We start from the raw sequence: 18,533 nt of genomic DNA, 5'->3' as shown, positions 1-18,533 counted from the left end.
AGGACAGAGAGAACTGTGAGGACCTTATCAGAAGCCATAGGCAGTAAGGAACTACAACACCACCGCACTATGAGGAAGGCTTTTAACTCCACCTGGTAAAGGGTGCTCTGAACTTGCTTCCAAGCCGTCCGGACCCTGCCTGTACCTGTGGGCTGGTGCCCTGGACTGTGGATGCCTGAAGTCTACAGTAAACCTGGTAAAGATACTGCAAACCTGTGTCCTCCATTCTTTACTGCACCATTCACCATCTTCCATCTACACACCGGGAGCCCTGGGGACATACTTCACCTGTAGGAAGTTATACGATCTAGCTGCCATAACATCACCCCAGAGGACCCCTTAAAGCAGCGTCGGTCACCCTGACCGAATACCACAGGTGGCGTCACAAACACAAACTATAATCAATACCCCTTTTTACATGGGTGCCCAGGGCTACAGACCGGGTCGCCACCATGACATCCCCTGTGAATACCGGACCCGGAACCGGGTACCCCACGGCCCTGGCGGGCGACTATTATATTGGGCGGTAAGGGGAGCCGTTATTGTACCACACAGCAGGTGCAGTAATAGGGACACATATGGCAGCAGCGGCTCAGTATTGGGGTATCAGGTGCAGTAATAGGGACACATACGGCAGCAGCGGCTCAGTATTGGGATATCAGGTGCAGTAATAGGGACACATACGGCAGCAGCGGCTCAGTATTGGGGTATCAGGTGCAGTAATAGGGACACATACGGCAGCAGCGGCTCAGTATTGGGGTATCAGGTGCAGTAATAGGGACACATACGGCAGCAGCGACTCAGTATTGGGGTATCAGGTGCAGTAATAGGGGCACATATGGCAGCAGCGGCTCAGTATTGGGGTATCAGGGGCAGTAATAGGGACACCTACAGCAGCGGCTCAGTATTGGGGTATCAGGTGCAGTAATAGGGACACATACGGCAGCAGCGGCTCAGTATTGGGGCATCAGGTGCAGTAGGACACATACGGCAGCAGCGGCTCAGTATTGGGGTATCAGGTGCAGTAATAGGGACACATATGGCAGCAGTGGCTCAGCATAGGGGTATCATGTGCAGTAATAGGGACACATACGGCAGCAGTGGCTCAGTATTGGGGTATCAGGGGCAGTAACAGGGACACATACGGCAGCAGTGGCTCAGTATTGGGGTATCAGGGGCAGTAACAGGGACACATACGGCAGCAGCGGCTCAGTATTGGGGTATCAGGTGCAGTAATAGAGACACATTCGGCAGCAGCGGCTCAGTATTGGGGTATCAGGTGCAGTAATAGAGACACATTCGGCAGCAGCGGCTCAGTATTGGGGTATCAGGTGCAGTAATAGAGACACATTCGGCAGCAGCGGCTCAGTATTGGGGTATCAGGGGCAGTAACAGGGACACATACAGCAGTAGCGGCTCAGTATTGGGGTATCAGGGGCAGTAATAGGGACACATACGGCAGCAGCGGCTCAGTATTGGGATATCAGGGGCAGTAACAGGGACACATACGGTAGCAGCGGCTCAGTATTGGGGTATCAGGGGCAGTAATAGGGACACATACGGCAGCAGCGGCTCAGTATTGGGATATCAGGGGCAGTAACAGGGACACATATGGCAGCAGCGGCTCAGTATTGGGGTATCAGCAGAATGAGGAGTTTGTGCAGATTGTGGATAGATATGGATGATGCTGGAAATGTGAGAATTCAGATGTGGCTTTGTTATAATCTCTGCAGATCAGTCATGTTTGGAGAAGTTGTCATGTTGGTCTGGACCAGATGGAATAGATGAGAAAAGTGAACGATTCCTTCAGAAAGAACATCAGCGGTAAGTCACCATCTATAACTGCTGTAATATCTTATATGGCTGCAGGACCGGTATCTACCTCTACAGTATAAGGTCTCCATATAGGAATATCAGTGTTTTTGTATATAGATGTATTTTAAATCACAGCGCGTCATCTGCTGATGTTCCCCTACACTCACAATTAGGGTGCACCACGTAGCTGTAGTCAGGATTAGCTGGTTAGGGGCCCACTCATATTTTTTCCCCCCACCCCAAGCTGAAGCCCTAACTGCACCTCTAGTCACAATACCTTCTGTTACATTTGTGGAGAGTACACGCTTAAGCTCCACAGATGCACCATGACAGCTCTCATCATGAAAGCCTATGATTTTGCTCATGACAAATCCTGGGCTCCTAACATCTGTTGTGTGAGATGTGCTGTTGATCTTAGAGGTTAACTGAGAGGTTCTCGCAAGTCAATGCCGTTTGCTGTCCTAATGATCAATGATTTGGCAGGAGCAGAAGGATCATGTGACGAACTGTTACTTCTCTGCTAAGAATAAGAATTCCACTGAATATCCCAATCTGTCTTCAGCTATGAGACCGGTGCCACATGATGACGCTTGTTATGATCCGGTGACCTTGGAGCCGCATGGAACTTTCTCTGTGTTGGTGGAAGCTGTACTGACCGCAAATCCTGAACTTAACACCGCAACTAGAAGTAGCCGTGGGGTGTGCCTAACAAATCCTAGACACCTTGACACAGCCGGAGGACTAAATACCCCTATAGATAGAAATAGGAAATCTACCTTGCCTCAGAGCAGAACCCCAAAGGATAGGCAGCCCCCCACAAATATTGACTGTGAGTAGTAGAGGAAAAGACACACGCAGGCAGGAAACAGGATTTAGCAAAAGAGGCCACTCTAGCTAAAATAGGAAAGGATAGGACAGAATCCTAAGCGGTCAGTATTAAAACCCTTCCAAAAATATCCACAGCAGAAAATACAAAAAATTCCACCATCTAACTAAAGATGTGGAGCGTATATCTGCAACTCCAGAGAATCCAACAAGACTGAGAAAACACTGACACAGTCTAAGCTGGACAAGAGAAAACAAATGAATAGCACAGAATTATTATGCACACAGCATGTGTGCCACAGAAACAAACACCAAACACTTATCTTTGCTGAATTGGCAGCAAGGCAGGAGGAACCAGACAAAGATCCAAAACCTCCCAGAACCATGGGCAACTGGCAAGGACTCAAGAATCCTGCACACCTAAATATCCCAGTTAGAACTGCAATCAGCAGATACACCTGGCCAGGACTGCAACTGAGGGACAACTGCATTCCCACCTACAACCACTGGAGGGAACCCAAAAGCAGAATTCACAACAGACGCTCTTCCAGTATCAAAGCCACTAGAGTCATGGAGCCTAGAGCAGGCAGCCAACAAAGATGTTGCAGTCCATGGGTCAGAGACGGGAAACAACGCTGATTCAAACTCTGAGCCATGTATGTCTGGTGAGCCTCATGTTCTAACACAGCCAGAACTGAATGACTTGTTCCGGGACTTACGTATCTCAAAACCAAATGCAGAGTTCGTGGATTCAAGACTTCAAGGATGGCATTTTCTGCCTCTAGCTACAATTAAGAGCTGGCTCAGGGATAGGAAACAAAGGGTGGTTATTAATGGAGCACACTCGGACTGGGTCGTGGTTAGCAGTGGGGTACCACAGGGGTCAGTATTGGGACCTCTTCTTTTTAACATATTTATTAATGATCTTGTAGGGGGCATAAAGAGCAGAATTTCAATATTTGCAGATGACACTAAACTCTGCAGGGTAATCAATACTGAGGAGGAAAATTTTATATTACAGGATGATTTTTTTAAACTTGAAACTTGGGCTGATAAATGGCAAATGAGCTTTAATGGGGATAAATGTAAGGTCATGCACTTGGGTAGAAGAAATAAGATGAATAACTATGTGCTTAATTCTAAAACTCTGGGCAAAACCATCAATGAAAAAGACCTGGGAGTATGGGTGGATGAAAAACTCATGTTCAGTGGCCAGTGTCAGGCAGCTGCTACAAAGGCAAATAATATAATGGGATGCATTAAAAGAGGCATAGATGCTCATGAGGAGAACATAATTTTACCTCTATACAAGTCACTAGTGTGACCACACTTAGAATACTGTGCACAGTTCTGGTCTCCGGTGTATAAGAAAGACATAGCTGAACTGGAGCGGGTGCAGAGAAGAGCGACCAAGGTTATTAGAGGACTGGGGGGTCTGCAATACAAGATAGGTTATTACACTTGGGGCTAATTAGTTTGGAAAAACGAAGACTAAGGGGAGATCTTATTTTAATGTATAAATATATGAGGGGACAGTACAAAGACCTTTCTGATGATCTTTTTAATCATAGACCTGAAACAGGGACAAGGGGACATCCTCTACGTCTGGAGGAAAAAAGGTTTAGGCATAATAACAGACGCGGATTCTTTACTGTAAGAGCAGTGAGACTATGGAACTCTCTGCCAAATGATGTTGTAATGAGTGATTCATTACTTAAATTTAAGAGGGGACTGGATGCCTTTCTGGAAAAGTATAATGTTACAGGGTATATACACTAAAACATAATAAATGAAAATTGGAGGGAAACTCAATTTAAAATGATGCATGGAGCAATCTCTGCTTTTAATATTCATAAACCAGATATAAGACCTAACAGACTTACAGCCTGCCCTAGATGTCAGCAACCTAGCTCTGATTTATTACATGGCCTATGGTCCTGCGGTTACATAGTCCCGTTTTGGGGCCTAGTTTCTGGATTACCAGCCTTTGGAGTAATGTGACAATGGCGATCTTACATTATTGGGAGAATATGAGTGGCGAGAGTTGCGGAGGGAGGGGTCCCCCAATACTAATACATACTATACTTATCATCGTCTACCCCTCAGTTGTCAGATTTAATAGCTCGACTGCATCATTACATGGCGGTGGAGCAAGGGGACGCACTCACAAATAAGGAGGTACAAGCGGGCAAATTTCTTAAAAAATGGAGACAGTTTCTTGGAAAACGTGCGGGGCCGATGCAAGGCGGAAGATGATAACTCCCTTCTCTTCCACTAGATGGTTCCTCTTGGAAAAATTGAAGAATAATCTGGGTCCACTACAATTACCAGAGGATTGCTCTTGCCATGATTAGCGTTAGATGTTTTACTACTTTACTGGATAATGGGAAGGCGGGCTAGACTGCCGGTTGGAATGGGTTAGGCGACTCAGTGAAGGCTCCCCGCTCCTTTTCTTACTCTCCTCCCTCCCTTTCCCCCTTCCCTTCTTCTTTTATTTCTTTGTTTGTTTTTGTATTTTTGACAATTCTCTCCGCGATCCCATATAGATTTTATAATATTGGCTAAGATTACCTTCGTTATCTCCAAAAGAAGATATTCTTAATCGGTAACCTTTACTTGTGTCTTGTGGAGACTGTAACAATTACAATGTACAATGTCTAAATCCTATGATTGATGCCAATGGATTGTTGTTTCATATGGTTGTAAATGCAAATTTTCAATAAAAATTTATATTAAAAACAAAAACAAAAGGCCATTCAGAAATTGGGGGAGATTCACAAGGAGCGGACTGCTGCTGTCCACACTGCCAAAAGTACCAATACCGGGTTTACAGTCAACAGTATCACTGGGCTTGATTAGCAGCAAACTCGCCTGACCTTAACCTCATAGAGAATCTATGGAGTATTGTCAAGAGGAAGGTGAGAAACACCAGACCCAACAATGCAGATGAGCTGAAGGCTGCTATCAAATCAACCTGGGCTTCCATAACCCCTCAGCAGTGCCGCAGGCTGATCGCCTCAATGCCACGCCACATTGATGCAGTAATTGATGGAAAAGGACCAAGTATTGAGGGCATTTACTGAACATACATTTCAGTAGGACAACATTTCGGATTTTACAATCATTTTTCAAGCTGGTGATATAAAGTATTCTAATTTACTGAGATAATGACTTTTGGGATTTCATTGGTTGTAAGCCATAATCATCAACATTAACAGAAATAAACACATGAAATAGATTACTCTGTGTGTAATGACTCTGTGTGTGATGTAGTTAACTTTTTGATGATATTCTAATTTTGTGAGAAGCACCTGTACATATATAGAAATTAAAGCAATTTTTTTTACAAATAGTGTATATATATATATATATATATATATATATATATATATATATAATTACTGCTTTCTCATTGACTTCATACATTGTGCTCACTATGGGGACATAAAAGAGGGGCATTTCATAATTTAAGTAAAGGATGAAACTTTCCAAAGACAAAAAGATTAATGTTAACGATGTCATGATTTTTAATGATTGATTACATTGATGATTACCTCTTCAATATTTGTCACAGTTGTTAATAGTAAACTCTGCAACTAAGGAGTTAAATGATCTATGGAGAAGAAAAAAGACCCGTGAGGTAATAAACATATCCAGTATTTCCATTCCTATGATGGAGGATTAGTGGTGAGCGAGCGTGCTCTGATGAGGTGTTAACTCAGCATGCTCAAGTGCTAATCCAACATTTCGGCGTGCCATAAAAGTATGCTCGAGACGCCGCAGGGATTTCTGAAATCTCAGCTTTTTTTTTAAAGCAGCGCTTTGTCAAGTCTCTCAGTTTTGCAGCGTATTTCACCCATTCAAGTGAATGATAAAAAACGCCGGTAAAAACAGCAAAACAAATATTCGGTGTGAGGAAAAAAACTGCAGCATTCTGTGATTACAGTCCAAAATCGGACACTGGCAGGAAACAGTCGCACGCCTTATGGAGCATCAGAGGGACAAGCGGTTTTTACAGATACATTCCATTTCTGTAGCAAAGAAGCCTGTAAATAGTCGTGTAAAAGATTAATAGCTGCGGAATAACAGGACGGATTCTACACGGACAGAACACGGAGGACAAGTGAGAAAACCTCGCCCCACTCTCCTGGATTATTGGTACACAAGTGTGAGCGAACCCGAAATATTGCCGGGCAGCAAGTATCTGTGCAGAGCCGATGCTGGAAAATTCTATCACAAGATTCCGTGATGACATCACTGGTGATTGTCGGCCAGGATGACATCACTGGTGATTGTCGGCCACTGTGACATCACTGGTGATTGTCGGCCATTGTGACATCACAGCCCCTATAAATAGAAGCCGCGCAGGGTTCCGGGTGCCATTTTTGGTTCTATAGTGACGGAGAGCATTTGCAATTTCTCACTATGGCTGAATTACATCTGAATGATTTTCAGGTACAAGCGCTATTGGAGGTTCTTATCTTCCATCGCCCTAACATTGCGCTTCTACCACCCGATGGCATCCTCTGCTTCACTCACCGGCTGGTGGTGCAGCTAGTAAAGGATTGCCTGACTAAACACCGACAAGATCAACTGACGTCAGAGTATCTGACAGATTTATGTCACAACATCAAGACTTTACTACAGCAGGTAAGTGGCGGACGCTCCGCACACAACTTCTCTGTACTCAGAGATAATAATGGTGGGACAGAAGCTTCTTCTTTCCTCCCATATAAAACACGACGAGTCCCCAAATCCTGTATGGAGTCAGTGTATCTGCAGAGAGGAGCAGATGACACATACAATGGCCGCCAATCATCTCAGATTGTTCTTTTTTGTTTCTTTTCTTCTTTATAGGCCGAAAAAAAGTCTCAATCTGGAGACTTGGCTTATATTACAGAACTGGCCGAAAAAATCCTCCGTGTACTAGAACTTCCGGACCGCTCGTCGGACCGCCAGGTAAGCAGCGTCGGACTGGAGCACCTTGGGCCCACCAGAGAAAATCATTCTTGGGGCCCACTATGTAGCTACAAAGAAATAAATACAAGACCACCAATTGTGGGGTAAAATACTAATATCAGGGTATCATATAAGATAGTACACTTCTTAATTATATAGCACTGGTTGGAGTAGCCCCATCATAGAATATAAAGTAGGCCCCTCATAGAATAAAAAGTAGCCCCCTCATAGAATTTAATGTAGCCCCCTCATAGAATATAATGTAGCCCCCTCATAGAATAAAAAGTAGCCCCCTCATAGAATTTAATGTAGTCCCCTCATAGAATATAATGTAGCCCCCTCACAGAATTTAATGTAGCCCCCTCATAGAATATAATGTAGCCCCCTCATAGAATAAAAAGTAGCCCCCTCATAGAATTTAATGTAGCCCCCTCATAGAATATAATATAGCCCCCTCATAGAATAAAAAGTAGCCCCCTCATAGAATATAATGCAGCCCCCGTCATAGAATATAAAGTAGCCCCCTCATAGAATATAATGTAGCCCCCTCATAGAATATAATGTAGCCCCCTCATAGAATTTAATGTAGCCCCCTCATAGAATATAATGCAGCCCCCCCATAGAATATAATGCAGCCCCCATAGAATATAATGTAGCCCCCCTCATAGAATTTAATGTAGCCCCCTCATAGAATATAATGCAGCCCCCCTTATAGAATATAATGCAGCCCCCCATAGAATATAATGTAGCCCCCCCATAGAATATAGTTTAGCACCTCAAAGAATATAATGTAGCTCCCTCATAGGGTATAATGAAGCCTCCCATAGAATATAATGTAGCCCCCTCAGAGTATAATGCAGCACCCCTCATAGGGTTTAATGCAGTCCACTCATGGGGTATAATGCAGTCCCCCTCCTAGGGTATAATGCAGCACCCCTCATAGGGTATAATGCAGCACCCCTTCATATGGTATAATGCAGCCACCCTCATAGAGTATAATGTAGCCCTCCCCAAAGGGTATAATGCAATCCTCCCTTATAAGGTATAATGTAGCCCTACCTCATAGGGTATAATGCAGCCCCCTCCTAGGGTATAATGCAGCCCTCCCTCATATGGTATAATGTAGCCCTACCTCATAGGGTATAATGCAGCCCCCTCATAGGGAATAATGCAGCCTCCCTATAGGGTATAATGCAGCCCCCCTCATAGAGTATAATGTAGCCCCCTCATAGGGTATAATGCAGCCCACTCATGGGGTATAATGCAGCCCCCCTCATAGGGTATAATGCAGCCCTCCCTCATAGGGTATAATGCAACTCTCCCTCATAGGGTATACTTCAGCGCCCCTCATAGGGTATAATGTAGCCCCCTCATAGGGTATAATGCAGCCCCCTCATAGGTTATAATGCAGGCCCCTTCATAGGATATAATGCAGCCCACTCATAGGGTATAATGCAGCTCCCCTTATATGGTATAATGCAGCCCCCCTCATAGGGTATAATGCAGTCCCCCTAATAGGTTATAATGCAGCCCCCCTCATAGGGTATACTGTAGCCCTCCCTCATAGGGTATAATGCAGCCCCCCTCTTAGGGTATAATGCAGCCCCCCACAGAATATAATGCAGCCCCCCATAGAATTTAATGTAGACCCTCATAGAGTATAATGCATTCCCAAATTGAATGTAGCTCCACAGTCCTACAGTATTATGGCCACCAGGACTCACTCACTGACATATATATATATATATATATATATATATATATATATATATATATATATATATATATATAAACAAACACAATCCTCACCTCTCCTCCTTGTTCCCCACTGATCCCGGCTCTGCTCCGGTATCAGCAGCTGCACTGCCATTTGCCCAACACACAGCGGGTACGCGATGAAGTGACGTCATCACACACCTTCAGTGTCAGAGGCAGAGGGGAATGATGGGAGATGGAGCGTCGTCTGATGCTCTCTCCTCCATTATTGCTTTCATCTGTGATGCCGATACAGTTGAATGTGGTGCACACTGGGGAGGAGTGCTGGCATTAGGCCCCCCTGACTTACAGGCCCCATAGTGGCCGCTTGGGCTGGGGCCCCTGGGTGAGCGGGGGCCCTGGTCTGCCAGCCATGATAGGGGGCAGTGTTAGACTCAGCCTGTGGCTAACACTGCCCGCTATTAAAGTGAAATTAATATTCACCGCTCTCCACGCCCATGGGGGTGTGGTGTTGAGAGAAGATTCATTTCTTTTTAGCAGCGGGGACAGGCTTTAGCTGCAGCAGCCTGTCACCCACTGCTGCTCCGCTGGCATCAGGCGGGTCCCCCTGACTCACGGGCCCCATAGCAGCTGCATGGTCTGCCGCTTCTAGCAATACGCCACTGGCTAGGGCCCCTGGAGCAGCAGGAGCCCTAGGCAGCTGCCTGCCCTGTATGCCAGCAGGTGTCAATGCCTGGGCCCCCTGGAGAATCCTCCAGTTCTCTGGAGGGCCAGTTGGACCCTTCCGGTAAGGAGCCATCAATTGGTGCATCAGTAAATGTTGGTTTCATCCATCCTGATTGATGGATTTGGGGATTTAGTGAAATCTTCCACATATTAATTATCTCTATTATATCTATTAGGAAACACCAGAAGGCGACGACGAATATGGGGAGAATGTGACCCCGGAAATCCCTGACTCTAATAGGAGTCAGCTGGAGCCGAGCAGCGATCTGATTGCAGGTGAGCTGATCACATGACCGTCTACAAGGAATCTCCAGATATTACACAGCAGGGAATAATGGCGGATTTACTCTCTACTCCATGTAATGGGACCTGTCATTACATGATACATATAGGAGTGGTGGGATGATGGCGGAGGACGTTCCCCCCATTATATCCAGATATTACACAGCATGGAATAATGGTGGATTTACTCTCTACTCCATGTAATGGGACCTGTCAGCACATGATACATATAGGAGTGGTGGGATGACGGCAGAGGACGTTCCCCCCATTATATCCAGATATTACACAGCTGGGAATAATGGTGGATTTACTCTCTACTCCATGTAATGGGGACCTGTCAGCACATGATACATATAGGAGTGGTGGGATGACGGCGGAGGACGTTCCCCCCATTATATCCAGACATTACACAGCAGGGAATAATGGTGGATTTACTCTCTACTCCATGTAATGGGGACCTGTCAGCACATTATACATATAGGAGTGGTGGGATGACGGCGGAGGACGTTCCCCCCATTATATCCAGATATTACACAGCATGGAATAATGGTGGATTTACTCTCTACTCCATGTAATGGGACCTGTCAGCACATGATACATATAGGAGTGGTGGGATGACGGCAGAGGACGTTCCCCCCATTATATCCAGATATTACACAGCTGGGAATAATGGTGGATTTACTCTCTACTCCATGTAATGGGGACCTGTCAGCACATGATACATATAGGAGTGGTGGGATGACGGCGGAGGACGTTCCCCCCATTATATCCAGACATTACACAGCAGGGAATAATGGTGGATTTACTCTCTACTCCATGTAATGGGGACGTGTCAGCACATGATATATATAGGAGTGGAGGGATGACGGCGGAGGACGTTCCCCCCATTATATCCAGATATTACACAGCATGGAATAATGGCGGATTTACTCTCTACTCCATGTAATGGGGACCTGTCAGCACATGATACATATAGGAGTGGTGGGATGATGGCGGAGGACGTTCCCCCCATTATATGCAGATATTATACAGCTGGGAATAATGGTGGATTTACTCTCTACTCCATGTAATGGGGACCTGTCAGCACATGATACATATAGGAGTGGTGGGATGACGGCGGAGGATGTTCCCCCCATTATATCCAGATATTACACAGCAGGGAATAATGGCGGATTTACTCTCTACTCCATGTAATGGGGACCTGTCAGCACATGATACATATAGGAGTGGTGGGATGACGTCGGAGGACGTTCCCCCCATTATATCCAGATATTACACAGCAGAGAATAATGGCGGATTTACTCTCTACTCCATGTAATGGGACCTGTCAGCACATGATACATATAGGAGTGGTGGGATGACGGCGGAGGACGTTCCCCCCATTATATCCAGATATTACACAGCAGAGAATAATGGCGGATTTACTCTCTACTCCATGTAATGGGACCTGTCAGCACATGATACATATAGGAGTGGTGGGATGACGGCGGAGGACGTTCCCCCCATTATATCCAGATATTACACAGCAGGGAATAATGGTGGATTTACTCTCTACTCCATGTAATGGGGACCTGTCAGCACATGATACATATAGGAGTGGTGGGATGACAGTAGAGGATGTTCCCCCCATTATATCCAGATATTACACAGCAGGGAATAATGGCGGATTTACTCTCTACTCCATGTAATGGGGACCTGTCAGCACATGATACATATAGGAGTGGTGGGATGACGGCGGAGGACGTTCCCCCCATTATATCCAGATATTACACAGCTGGGAATAATGGCGGATTTACTCTCTACTCCATGTAATGGGACCTGTCAGCACATGATACATATAGGAGTGGTGGGATGACGGCGGAGGACGTTCCCCCCATTATATCCAGATATTACACAGCAGGGAATAATGGTGGATTTACTCTCTACTCTATGTAATGGGGACCTGTCAGCACATGATACATATAGGAGTGGTGGGATGACGGCGGAGGACGTTCCCCCCATTATATCCAGATATTACACAGCAGGGAATAATGGTGGATTTACTCTCTACTCCATGTAATGGGGACCTGTCAGCACATGATACATATAGGAGTGGTGGGATGATGGCGGAGGACGTTCCCCCCATTATATCCAGATATTACAAAGCAGGGAATAATGGTGGATTTACTCTCTACTCCATGTAATGGGGACCTGTCAGCACATGATACATACAGGAGTGGTGGGATGACGGCGGAGGACGTTCCCCTTTAATAAAAAGTATTTCTTTGCTGAAATCCAATGTGCCAGTCAGGAGAAATGTAACATAGAAGCCATTTGCAAATCAGGATGGAAGTGCACTGGGGGCGGTGACGAAGGAGTCCGAGTGCAGTGACACGCCCCCAGTGCACTTCCAGGATAATTTGCATATGGCTGCTATGCTTCAGCTCTCTTCCCATCACTCACATGTGCAGTGAGGGTGGGGGCTCCTCATTCATGTGGTGATTGGGGGTCCGCCACCACTTACATTACCTTTATCTGTGGGTGCGCTGTACGTTCTCATATGTAGAGTCCCCATATAACGAGTATTATTCCCATTTTCAGACGTCTTGTCATTTCTCCCTTATATTACGGTATTATGTATGTAGGACTGATATCGACTAATACATTTTATTTTCTCATCACGTTATCATTATTTTAGTACCATCAGCGCTGGCGAATCCCGACAGTGGAATCTGTAAGATCCCGGAGATCCAAGAATCCGCCGATGTAAGTATCATAGAGATATGGGGGTGTGTGTGTATCACCAGATCATGGGGTGTGAGTGACCCGTCCAGTATTATCCCCATATAACCATGGGACGGCTCTGTTCTAAGTGTAGAGGACACTGTGGTCTTAGAGAATGGCATTTATATTAAATGGAATCTGTCACCAGGTTTATGCTGTAGCATAATGTAGGGACAGAGACCCTGATTCCAGCGATATATCACTTAATTTACTGGGGTCAGCAGATGTGATAATATCCCTGTCTTCTCTGCTGCAGATCTAGCAGAGCTCTGAATGCTGAACCTTGTAGAACACCGCCCACACCACTGATTGGCAGCTTTTCTGTATACACTGTGCATAGGCAGAAATCTGCTATACCGTGGTGGTGGGTTTACAGAGTACTAGGACAACATGGCATGAGACACATAGTCCTAGTGATAATCTCCGGCTGATAAAACACTGATTTTATTAAAGCAACAGCAGAAAGTCTAGTAAGTAACACATCGCTGGAATCAGGGTCTCTTCCCCTATATCATAACTGCTCCCAGATTACATAGCACATACCTGCTGACAGATTCTCTGCAAGTTCTACCCTGTGTGATCTCGCGTTTTATCCAGCACTTTACAATTATATCGATATATAGAGGATCCGCTTTATATTTCATTCGTGTCTGCAGAGCGTCGGCTCGTATCGTCCTCTACATCGGATCAGTGTAAATTAGCTGGGACATAATAAAGGAGGAAAAGTTATTACATCCTGAGATGTTTTCCAGCATCTACTGTATCTTACCAAGACAACAACGAAAAAAAAAAGAGCGAGTGATAGTCATGAAGACAATTGTAACAATTTTTATTGAAAATACATATAAAATAACAAGTATATAATAAAAAAAATCTTACATGTAAGGACAAGATTGAATGAGAAGCCAAATGAGAACAGAAAAAACGACCCTCCATAATGCTGGTGAAGTGGATATGGGGAGTGAATCCTGGAGCTAGTGTGAGGAGATTAGTAGAAAGAAATGCCCCCATAAAGTGCTGGTGCAGATCTAAGGACATGCACCATAAAGTGCTGGTGCTAGTGCAGATCTTAGGACATGCACCATAAAGTGCTGGTGCTAGTGCAAATCTTAGGACATGCACCATAAAGTGCTGGTGCTAGCGCAGATCTTAGGACATGCACCATAAAGTGCTGGTGCTAGAGCAGTTCTTAGGACATGGTTTTCTGGGGAGGATGGAATACAAATGATATAATTTTAGGGTTATGAAGGTGAAACCTTATCCCATACTTGTAGTGGAACACTAAACCACCCCAGCAAAATCAAGTCCACAGCTCCCGAGGAAGCCCATTCAAAACGCGCGTTGGGGCTGGCTGAGCGCCCATCCTAGTGGGATACTATGGGGAACATCCTGGACTAATGGGGTAGACGTCATTGTTTGATATGTACTTGATTTATACTCACACTAGCTCCAGGATTCACTCCACATATCCACTTCACTAGCATTATGGAGGGTCGTTATTTCTGTTCTCATTTGGCTTCTCATTCCATCTTGTCCTTACATGTAAGATTTTTTATTATATACTTGTTATTTTATATGTATTTTCAATAAACATTGTTACAATTGTCTTCAGGACTATCACTCGCCCTTTTTTCGTTGTTGTTTTGGTTAGTATTTGTGGAGTGTCCTTGAAATATTGGGCGCATTATACTCACTGGGTCATGGCGCTGATTTCATTATCTATACTATTATGGTTTCTGCTTTAGTATTATTGTATTCAGCTTCTATATCTTAGTATTATTTCTTATTCTTTTCTAGGACTTGATTAAATCATTGATCCCGGCAGGAGAGCCGCGTATAAGCGACTATGAAACTATCAAACTGATCAGCAGCGGTGCTTTTGGGTGAGATTTCTATTAACATAATCCCCATTTCTCAGGGTTCCCTATGACAATGCTTCGGCCTCTGTGCTCTGCCATTCAGTGTTATCATAGGGAGAAGATCTGAGTCCACATCACTGTCCACATCTCAATGTCACTATTCAGCTCCATTATATACAGCAGAGCGAACTGATCTGTAACACATCTGTCTGTAAGGAAAGGGATGATATCATAGAATACATGACACCCACCGGTCCTAGACCTCCTCTGTTCTTATGCTTCCTCCTGATCTTTCGGGGCCCCATTATGAAGCTGGTAATAGTGATTGGCTGCACACGGTCACGTGAGGGGTGACGCGATACTGACGCCGATGACATCTCCACCCTCCACCATGACCATGTCAGTCCAATCACTGGCCTCAGCAGCAGAAGGGAGAACAACCAAAGACAGAGGATGGCGGACTGCAGTGATGGACCGGGGAAGGACCAAGACAAGTGGGTGTAATGTGTTTAATTACTTTTTATCGTCTTCTTGTCCCTCCATTATTTATTCTGCCTTGGGCTGTGGAGAAAGACTAAAAACCATCTTCTTACAACAATTGGAGCAATTTACATTTTGACTAATTATTATTGTTACTGACTTGTATCTACTGGTCGGTTATAGCGAATCTGCCCAAGATGAATGTCAGCAGATTCTCTCATCTATAATGTGACCTGGTGAGGGCAGACGGGGCGCGGTGCGACCTCCCATCATCTATGTAGTGTTATTTCATGGATTTCTAGATGTGGATTTCTAGTGATGGCCGGACTGCTGCCATTAATCATTAGTACAAATGATCACGTAATGACTTCAATATCCAGACTGTTAAGGGTTCATTATAAACCATGGATTCTCCTTCTCTCCAGGGCCGTCTGCTTAGTGCGCCATAAGGGATCACAAAACATCTTTGCTATGAAGAAAATGGCCAAGAGGAACCTGACTACTTCTAATAAAATGGAAAGGACATATATCGAGAGGGACATCCTAACATTCGCAGATTGTCCCTTTGTGGTCTCCATGCTCTGCTCCTTCCCTACTAGATATCACCTGTGTATGGTCATGGAGTATGTAGGAGGTAGGACACGAACATTGTGTAGTATTCAACTCATGTCTGCTGACATCTTATCACCTCTCATATCATTAAGACTTGTCCCCGTGGATGTTACATTCCCACAGAGCATTTACTATAGGTTGTCTATTAAAGTCATTGATGTGTGTGATCTCCCCGTATGTCCGCACTGAGAACGTCAGTATCTCCAGGTGTAGACCAGATACGAGATCACTTTATGTCATGAGCTACTTGGACGACAATTTCATCATGACCTCAGACTAATATTATGTACATTATATCTTTATATATTATCCCCTGCCCCAATGTTTCCACTCACTTCTCTTCATACATCATGGTGCTCCGCTGTATAAACCCCTCACCGGTCATATTTCCTTTCTTCTGTAGGTGGAGACTGTGCGACCCTTCTAAGCACCAGGGGTCCTTTCTCTGTCCCGATGGCCCGCTTGTACTTTGCAGAAGCAGTCCTTGGTGTGGAATACCTGCATAGTCACGGTGTGGTGCACAGAGACCTGAGGCCACAGAAGTAAGTGAATACCTGTAGTATAACAAAGGGGGGGAGTTATCCTTTATTATCTCACGGTCTATGAAGCTAAAATCATCTTCTCTTTCACAGCCTCCTGATAACATCTACTGGACATATTAAAATTACCGACTTTGGATGTTCAAAACTTGGTGTCATGATACCAAACACCAACACCTACAAGCAATCAGCAGAGAACATCTCCAGAGAGTTCCAGGACCATGAGGTCAGCATTACCTACAGGAACTTAGCTTGTTCTGTACAAATCTCATAACTCTATTTTGTCTTCCCTACGTTCTTCATTTCTAGAGAGCTTTTCCACTGATATTTTATCTTCTGTAATTCTGATTTTATGTCAAGAGCTTGTCATAATAATAGTTTCATCGATTCTCATTGCTTTTTTCTGTTGGTTTCCAGGAGTGTGGCAGCCCTTATTACACAGCCCCTGAGGTCATCCTGAAGAACGCCTATGGAAGACCTGTTGACTGGTGGGATATGGGCATCATATTAAATGAATTTTTCATGGGAATTGCACCATTTGATGGGGCTTCCCTATCTGAGTTTTATGAAAATGTTGTCACTGGTAAGTAAAATAATCTGATCATTGCTTTTACTGGTTATCTTGGTTTAGTTACGTCCTTTGCTTTATCTTACAGTCCTGTAAATAGGTTTTATGTTCTTTAATTTTCTATATAACAGGAAATATCATTTGGGATCATCATTACAGTCCTCCACCCGATGCTAAGGACCTCATCACTCAGCTGCTGAAAACAAATCCTGTGGATAGACTTGGGACAGGTAACAGATACAATAATATCAATATTCCCTTGTTACACCGAGGACACATCACTAATGTCCATGAGGAACATTAATTCTCTATCAGCTTCTCCATTTATAGTTCTCTTTGCTAAAATTTTCATTCTATTTCCTACATGTCTGCTCAGTTGTGTAATTAGTTCAAATTAAGATACGTTGTTCAGATATGAAGTTGTCTCTGACAATGTCCGCATCACTTTTGTTTTCCTTTATCCAGGAGGAGCTTTTGAGATCAAGGGTCATCCATTTCTTAATGACTTAGACTTTGACACCCTTCTAAGTCAAAATCCAGTGTACGTTCCTCACCTTGCATCAGATGTGGACACCAGCCTATTTATCAGTAAGTAGGAGACGTCATCTAAACTAAGTATCTGTTTGCCTCGTCTTCCTTATTTTGTGACAATTGGTTCCCATTAATAAATGGTGACTGTGTTATACTGACAACCTCTAATAACACTTCATTACCTATGTCTTGCAGACCATTCTAATATGGAAAAACATCTGGTCTCAGAGGGTGAGAAGGGCATAAGTGAGGACAATGAGAGCCTTGTCTTCAAAAATTTTACATCATCTTCTGAAAGGCTTTCTAAAGTAAGTATGTGTTAATACATCCAAAATATATATAAAAGACCTATGAAGGTAGACATACAATTATTTAATATCTTATTGCTTCCGCATGTAGCTCTGTACCACCGTTACCAGGATGAAGATTAATGAGAATCCCAAGTCTTCTCCAGATCATACCCAAGAATCCAGCACAAATATTTCAGAAATGTGAGTAGATTATGGGGTCATTATTGGGAGGTCTAGGCTGATTTATGTGCACAACACCAAATATAGGACATAATTACCATAGTATCAAATGCAGAATCCACCATCCCAAGGTTAGAGGAAACCGCTCGTGATAACAGCCCATATCTGCGTACCTGTGACCGGTCATGCATTTTTCATGCTGCCTACACTGTAGGAGAGATGTATTATTACATGCCAGACATTCTTAATTCCGCTCCAATCTATAGAAGGTAGCGTTGAGCAGAAGACCTTCCCCACTATGGCAGTCATATGTCTTATTAGGCCCATTAGTCCATGTTCTTCTAGTGAGACAACCCCTTTTATACTGTGTTTTCTTGCAATTTACATG

The 18,533-nt window shown here is 44.3% G+C and overlaps 1 long non-coding RNA gene across 1 annotated transcript; it reads left to right on the top strand.

The window, feature by feature from the left end:
- Positions 1-17,639: 17,639 nt before the first annotated feature.
- On the top strand, positions 17,640-18,150 carry LOC138654234 (uncharacterized). The gene is made up of 3 exons (XR_011316145.1): positions 17,640-17,732; positions 17,871-17,983; positions 18,075-18,150. It is a non-coding gene; the product is annotated as an uncharacterized lncRNA (long non-coding RNA).
- The last annotated feature ends 383 nt before the right edge of the window (positions 18,151-18,533 follow it).

The sequence above is a fragment of the Ranitomeya imitator genome, unplaced genomic scaffold (genome assembly GCF_032444005.1).
Source record: "Ranitomeya imitator isolate aRanImi1 unplaced genomic scaffold, aRanImi1.pri SCAFFOLD_254, whole genome shotgun sequence".
NCBI classification, from domain to species: domain Eukaryota; kingdom Metazoa; phylum Chordata; class Amphibia; order Anura; family Dendrobatidae; genus Ranitomeya; species Ranitomeya imitator.
Note: the sequence above shows the minus strand (reverse complement) of the source record. Positions and strands in the feature narration are given on the sequence as shown.